The sequence below is a fragment of the Lactuca saligna genome, chromosome 5, assembly GCF_052625555.1.
Source record: "Lactuca saligna cultivar CGN05327 chromosome 5, ASM5262555v1, whole genome shotgun sequence".
Classification (NCBI taxonomy): Eukaryota; Viridiplantae; Streptophyta; class Magnoliopsida; order Asterales; family Asteraceae; genus Lactuca; species Lactuca saligna.
This window is the reverse complement of record NC_136421.1, coordinates 263,838,265-263,846,911: the sequence shown is the minus strand read 5'-3', so window position 1 is coordinate 263,846,911 and position 8,647 is coordinate 263,838,265. Positions and strand designations below refer to the sequence as shown.

Sequence of the window (8,647 nt, the reverse complement as noted above, 5' to 3'; positions counted from 1 at the left end):
GATTTATAATTTTATTAAAGTCTTAGAAAAGTTGCAAGAAAAATAAATTTGTAAAAAATCACTAAATTTGGAATGAATCCATAACAAACTTTCAAATTCGGACTAAATTTGTAATAAAATTCAAAATTTGAGTTTAAAATGTAAAATTTAAAAGAAAGGTGTCGTATTCATTCCTACATAGCATGGGAACCATACAGGAAAACATGAATCGATAAAATGGTTACTTGGCAACTCTAAGGCATTTTGAGAAATTAGTTTCAAAAGATAACGATAACCCTTATAATATTACAAGATAACTAATGTTTGATGATTAATTTAATCTAATTAAATTACTATATAAGATAGGATATAATAAAACAAGTCCTGTCACGATGACACTCTTGATTCATTTCCTCACGCATATCGACTTCTCATTTTTCTTAATATGAGAACCACATTCGGTATCCATTACCCAATTATGCAACATCATCATGTAGTTAAGTCGATATATACGGTATACCTAACCATTTTAACTCTAATTTCTTTACAATTATATTTTGCTTCTCATTTATAACACATTGTAACACACAAGAAATACAAATCTCACTCTCCACGTTACGTACTTTTCTCTAAAACTTTTAGTTTAATATTTTATAATCACACAAATAGTCACATGAGACGTTCCGTTACCGATTTGACAACTGCAGGAGCATTGACTGTCACTGCTACTTTCACTGTCGGTTTGTTGCTCCATTCAGTCGCTTCATTAAACCTTGTATAGTAAAAACAACACATTACATATTGCAAATGTGTTAAGTTCGACGGATGAGGGACAAAAAACCCAATAAAACCATGAATTTGGGACAAAACGGTCATTTTTACCTTTTAAGCTTGTTGAAAAACAATGTTAGACCCCTTGTGATGCCAGTTGTCTGGACTCTAACAACACCTTCTGTGTATGTCATCCGTGAAGAATTAACAGTTGCGAGAAGCGCTGTTGGATCGTGAAGGTAAATACCTATATATATATATATATATATATATATATATATATATATATATATATATATATATATATATATAGAGAGAGAGAGAGAGAGAGAGAGAGAGAGAGAGAGAGAGAGGGTTCAATTGAGAAAAAAATATTGAGAATGAGAGAATCATTCTCAGCCACTCATTTATTTTTGCCGTAAAAGTCTCCGTCGTACCAACGGAAATAGGAAATGAATAGACATGTGTTTTCCAACAAAACATATTTCCTTAAACTATGCTAATCATTACCTTAATATATATATATATATATATATATATATATATATATATATATATATATATATATATATATATATATATATATAGTTTTTTTCGTTTTTTTTTTTAAATTTTTAAAAGCTATTTTTATCAAAAAATGATACTAGATATACGAAAATTCATGATTTTTTTTCTCTACAAATAGACATCCATACTGATATAGTTTTAAGATAAAAAATATATATATTTTTATATTTCCAGCTATCGTTATTCATAAGTGAATAAAAATGCATCAAGTTTTATTACAGTACATTTGTTATTCACTTATGAATAAAAAGTATGATTTTTTTTACAATTTAACTATCATTCAAATATGAATATAATATATAATAAACATAGTATATTCATAGTTTAATATTGAACGATGCATTCACTTGTGAATATTAACATAGTATATTCACTTGTGAATATTAGATAGTATATTCACTTATGAGTATTAAATGATATTTCATATGTGAATATTACATGGTATATCACATGTGAATATTACATATTATATTCACTTGTGAATATTAGATGATATATTCACTTATAAATATTACACAGTATATTCACATATGAATATTACAAGGTATATTCACTTGTTAATATATTCACTTATGAATATTTGAAGGTATTTTGACAAATATATATAATTTTTATATGTTATTCAGATATGAATAACATACAGACTTGCATATTTGTTTTGTGTTTTTAATAATCATATACTGATTCAGGTGAGAAAACATATTCATATGTGAATATAACGTGGTAATTTAGTTTATGCATTTCATCAAACGGTTGGAGTGCATACAAGTTAACTATTTTAAAAATGTTAAAAACATCAAGTTATCAATTCCAAATCATCATATACTTCCGATTTTGACTTCAAATGCGACATCCTATGTTTGATCGATTTCTCATTTTGATTTTGATTTCCGAAAATCGGATTGGGAACCTGTGAGTACCGATTCTGAGTCCTTCAATGTCGACTGTGACTGCAATTCCAGAACTCCGATTCCTATTTCATGAACAACGAAGAAATTCTGGTTTAGTTGCAGAAATCTGGATGATTATTGAAGGTTGGAGGAAATTTTTTGATGATGAACGAACTGTTATCGAATTCTCTATAGTTACGTATTTGAGATTGAAGGTTATTAACATATTTACAAGTTTGCCACCTTATTTTTTATGCTTAGATTAAATGAATGGCTGAGAATGATTCACCCATTCTCAACCTTTTTTATTTTTCTCAATTGAACCCACCTATATATATATATATATATATATATATATATATATATATATATATATATATATATATATATAAGGGTAAATTGGTCATTCTCATGGATCAATAGTTTCATACCATTACCAACGAACATCTTGTGTTTTTTCTATATAATATAAAAGAGTCATTAAAACTTACAGAAAAAACATCAAGTTTTAAAAAACACATACCTTTAATGTTGTATGCATCACGATGATAAGAAAAGTAATGATCCAGGATTTTGCACAAATACTTGGCAAATATTCCATCCGACTTTGCCAAGTTGTTAAGATCATTGTCTACAAACATATTATAAGTAAGTATAAATACTAGCATGAATATGATGTGTATCAAATTGGCCAAAAATAACTAAAGTTGAGCTACATAAAATGAAAAAAAAAAGATTACTTTTCATGATCACTTAATGAGTAACATTCATGCCAATTGCCAAAATATCAGCTCCACTAGTAAATACGATATCAGTAACTTCTGGATCACCAAAAATCGACTTTTTCCAAATTATATGAAAATAATCAACAAAAAAGTGTTGTATATATGACATTTTTCGGACACACACAAGCAAATAGTGTTTCCATGTTTCTTGTTCGAGTTTATGAAGAGTGGATGCAATCAAATCGTATGATTGTTAAAAACTCCATGAGTAGATATTAACATGTGAAAAAAGGCAACACAACATCCCCTTGGTCATTTAAGTGGGATCTCATCTCCCAAATCCTGATTTAAATCACAAACAGGCATACACTTTCAACCCAAGAAAATAAGAAGTTATTAACTAAATCCAATTTTCAATAGAGAGTTGATGATACATATGTTGACTTAGCTAATCCCTATAGTGACATGCATGATACATCTAACTTTAATAATTCTTATATTGTTTAATGTACTTATTGGTATTTAGTTTCCAAAAGAAAATTGACGGACTTACGTTAGTCTCGGCAGTCGGATTCACACTCCTATCTACTGCAAAAGCACCACAAAAAAGAACAATTTGTCCAATGTTTTTGGGGAATGTGGGGTCCAGTTGAATCGCCTAAAGCATTAATTAAAAAGATTTTTTAAAAGGTGTTTCAAAAAACAATTGACTCCTTATATAAACAAAAAGAAAGGGTAGAAAAGATATGATTGATCAAAACTTTCTTGTGAAGTGTACATAAAAAAGAAATGGAAGGAAATGTACCGTATAATTGACATGAGATCCTTCTGCAATAGGGATATCTGATCTCCTAGCAACCTCCAACCATATATAAATAACAAAACATCATCATCTTTAGTTTAGTTAGTATGAACACATTGAGGATAGGCAACAACACCCTGTAACAAGTGACAAAAACTTGATTATACAGAAATCAAAGAATAATTTAAAGATGGTATTTTCTAAAGCAAAAAAGATGAAATGGATTTACCAAATGCAATGCATTTCTAGTGGCAAGTGTGGTGTAAACGTTTCCAAAAATAGTCGTAAGCCCAATCACTGTGATTTTTGGTGACCTTAATGCCACAAATATTTCCATGGCATCATCTGAATGAACATTTGCACATAACATGGATACAAATTCATCATGTAGGTGTATATATAATGTATTTGAAATCTGGATGGTGTTCTTATTTTCTTGGCCAAAGTTTCGTACACTCAAATGATTTGAAAATGGAAGGGAAAAAACCTTAAATTAGAAGAAGACGATGATGATGATGATGATGATGATGATAGTAATCCATAGACTGCTGAAAGACGAATTTACCGATGCCAGGGTTGGTGTTTATGATTATCTTCTTTGGTTCCGCCATGGAAGTGGATGCAATTCTGGTATCAGGTAATGGAAACAACATAAATAAAAAGGTAAACGGCTGTTTCTTAATCAATGGATGAAGGATTTGTATGACTGATTTAAAACCTTAGGAGAATCGTAAGTCGGCTGAGGCTCTGGTTCTTATTCTCCTGAAGTTGCAAACCGATTATAGACAGTGATTGGTCAATCTTCCATTAACTGGATGTCCTAGATGAATACGATTGCAGCATAAGTTGATGATCAAAGTGATACTAGAATTTTGATACATAAATCTAAGCAATGAAAATGTTTTCCACGTGTTGGCTCTCTCTGTGAGACTGACAAATGTTGTAGATAGGGATTAACAAACACGACTTGCATGCACAAACACTGTACACATATTGTCTTATTTGTAAGAATTATGCACCACACGACAAAAATTATGCGGAAACGAATATGGAAGTAAAATTTGAATTCAAAAGAGTTGTGGAGAGAAGGGGACTCGAATGTGCTGAGCCACAGGCGCGGGACATCGGTTGTGATACCATGTAAATATATGTGGAACCTAAAATTGTCTTTCCAAAAGAGCCCTTGTGGAGAGCATAGGGACTCCAATATATAGTCACTTATATTACCATGTCGCACCAATGTGGGATGCAGTAACAATTATTTTATGTTATCTTTTCCGTATCGTGATGTGCTTGTCGTTTTATAATTGGTTCGTTTTCGTGTTAGTTAAAAAACGATATCATGTCATGCTGTGTTCGTGTTATATAAAACATTATTATGTCGTGTCGTGTTAGACAAAAATACTACACGATCATCCGATTTACCATCCCCACCTCGTAACCGTTAGGTCTTTTTGAGATCATTTTTTTTATCTTCTTTTGGACCGGTTTCTGTATTGCTCTAATTAGATGGGTCTCATAGTCTTTTTGTTCTTTTTTTTTTTAGTTTCAATTCGAATTTTGGTTTTTATATGTTTGATTGTTTGATTAATTAGTCATTATTATTATGCATTAATAATTAAAGTATCATATAAAATGATTAGTTACCCATTATAATAAGGGATAATGACTTAGGAGGGTAATAACGTTTCATGTTTGTCCATTTTAGATCCCTAACGTATTTTTTGTGCGTATTACACCATTAAGGTTGTTATAACCGTTTACAAATAATCATTTTAACAGGAAGAAGGCGGTAAATGGATTATTTATAAACGGTTATAACAACCTTAATGGTGTAATATACACAAAAAATACGTTGAGGACCTAATATGGACAAACGGGAAACGTTATTACCCTCCTAAGTCATTATCCCATGAAACTATAAACCCCTATAATAAACTTTTACTTTTTAAATAAAAAACTTATAGGTCTTGGGGTTGGTAGTTTGGATGTTTTTAACCTCGACCTTCTTTATAAATGGAAGTGACGGTTTCTTAATGACAATGGAGCACTTCGGGTTAAAATTGTCAAATTTTGTCATAGGGAAGGTGGTGGTTTTGCGGACGATTCGAGAATAGGAATTGGGGGGGGGGGGGGGTGTTTGGCAAAAGATTGTAGGATCCATTAATCACCTCCATGAGAATGGTTGTATTCCTTCTAATTACATGTATAGAGTGGTGGGGGATGAGACTCAAACGAGGTTCTAGAAGGATGTTTGGTGCTTCGATATTCCTCTTAAGGAGCGGTTCGGGAGGCTCTTTGCTTTGGCTTATAATCAAGATGCTCGAGTAAGTGAATAATGGGATCCGCAGGGGGGGGGGGGGTGGGGGATGTAATTTTCATTGGCATCGAGGGATTAAAGGAATACAACCATTCTTATGGAGGTGATTAATGGATCCTACAATCTTTTGCCAAACACCCCTCCAATTCCTATTCTCGAATCGTCCGCAAAACCACCACCTTCCCCATGACAAAATTTGACAATTTTAACCCGAAGAGCTCCATTGTCATTAAGAAACTGCCACTTCCATTTATAAAGAAAGCCGAGGTTAAAAACATCTAAACTATCAACCCCAAGACCTATAAGTTTCTTATTTAAAAAGTAAAAATTTATTATAGGGGTTTATAGTTTCATGGGATAATGACTTAGGAGGGTAATAACGTTTCCCGTTTGTCCATATTAGGACCTCAACATATTTTTTGTGTATATTACACCATTAAGGTTGTTATAACCGTTTATAAATAATCATTTTATCGGTTTCTTCCTGTTAAAAGGACTATTTGTAAACGGTTATAATAACCTTAATGGTGTAATACGCACAAAAAATACGTTAAGGACCTAAAATGGACAAATAGAAAACGTTATTACCCTCCTAAGTCATTATCCTATTATAATATTGAAACAATCAACACACTACATATATAAAAATCTTAGTTTACCAATTATTATTACACTGTAACAATCAACACACTATACATATGAACATCCTAATTTACCAATTATTATTACACTGTAGCAATCATCATACTATACATATGAAGGTCTTAATTTATAGGAACGTGTATATTATTACACTGTAACAATCAACACACTATACATATGAACATCCTAATTTACCAATTATTATTACACTGTAGCAATCATCATACTATACATATGAAGGTCTTAATTTATAGGAACGTGTATATTGCCTAATATTACAAAGTATGTTAATGATTTGTTTGTTGGAATATATATTATTTTTGTGTTTAGACTAAATAACATAAATTTCATTACATTTGGATATCATAAAAGTCATTATATTTTTATTTATTTTTTTGATTTTGACATCTTGAATATGATTTCATTAAAAAATAATATGCAATCATGCCACACCATCAAAGAGTTCCACATCAGCATGCGTTGTCAGCCAACAACCGGATGACATGATAAGTGGTAAGTATTGAAACAAATTGAAAAAACCATTAATTGAAACAAAAATAATTACAATATTATAAAAAAATTTAACATCTACCCATTTTGTTTTTTAGCCATAACTTTTTTTCTTTTTTTCTTTTTTTTTTGAAAATACCAAAGTTATTAAAATTTAATTCTCTACAAATGAGCATTATCATAAAATTTTGAATTTTTGTTTTAATTTTTAATATTTATAAAAAAAAACTAGAAAAAGAAAAATTTTCAAAAATTATAAAAATTTAATGAATACATCTACTCATTATACTAGCGACTTTGTAAAAAGAATATTTAAAAAATAAGGTGTTTTAGACATCAAACTTGATTTTAAAAGATTATAAGTTTTTGAAATAAATGTTGAACATAATATGATCCAAATAAAGATGATTTAAATATCTATGATTAAAAAAATATTATGATTCAACATGTTTATGATCATTAACTTGTTATGATCTACAAATATTTTGATTCAAATATTTTATAATTCTTAATTATTATATATTTTATGAATCAAAATTAAATGATTCAAAAAATATAATGATTCAAATGTTTTATTGAACAAAAACTTTATTTAATTCAATATATTATGATCCAGAACCATATGATTCATTAATGATATGATCTAAATTACTATGATTCAAAATGATATTCTCCAAATTAATATCATTATGGTTCAATTTTTTTTATAATGGTTAAACATCAAAAACTTGAATCGATATTTAATTCAAAAATAAAAAGAAAGAAAAATTTAAAAAGAAAATAAAAAAAAGCATAACGTATGATCTGAAGGTTGTTCTTCAGAATCTCATCTACCTTTATTTTTTAAGGATAAATCCATAACAAGTCTCTGATACGAGGAATTCGTTGTTTTTCAGAATCTCCTCTACCTTTATTTTTTAAGGATAAACCAACGTCTGGTTCCTGGTATGTAGTTAATTTATAATTATTCACTTTTATATAGAAACTCGATGAGTTGGAGGCCCCAAACTCATCGAGTAGAAATGAATTGGACCGCAGGTTTGGAGACTTACTCAACGAGTTGGGAGGTCTTAACTCGACAAGTGGGCTGGCAGAAATGAAACCCTAATTCCGGGGTTTTGCACCATATTTAAACACCTTAACCCTAAGGTGTTGGCCTCTTCTCCAGACTCCACTGTTCAAAACCCTAATATCGAAACCCTAAGCCATTTTGGTGATTGTGAGCTAATCTTGTGCTTTCTTAGTGAGTTTAAAGAAGGGGAAGCTTGAAGGAGGAGCAATAACGTGTGGGAGGAGAGTAGATCTAGAAGTTGAGCTTCATTCCTGGTTAATAAGAGGTATAAAGATTCAACCTTGTCTATAGCATGCCTAGATCTAGTCTTAGGATGTTTTGCTTCATGTTTTGGTCCAAGTATGTTGATGGTTGGGATTTAGACATCCT

At 30.4% G+C, this 8,647-nt stretch overlaps 1 pseudogene; it reads right to left on the bottom strand.

Annotated features, from left to right (window-relative positions):
• Positions 1-648: 648 nt before the first annotated feature.
• LOC144997974 (putative uridine nucleosidase 2) lies at positions 649-4,345 on the bottom strand (annotated as a pseudogene).
• Positions 4,346-8,647: the final 4,302 nt, after the last annotated feature.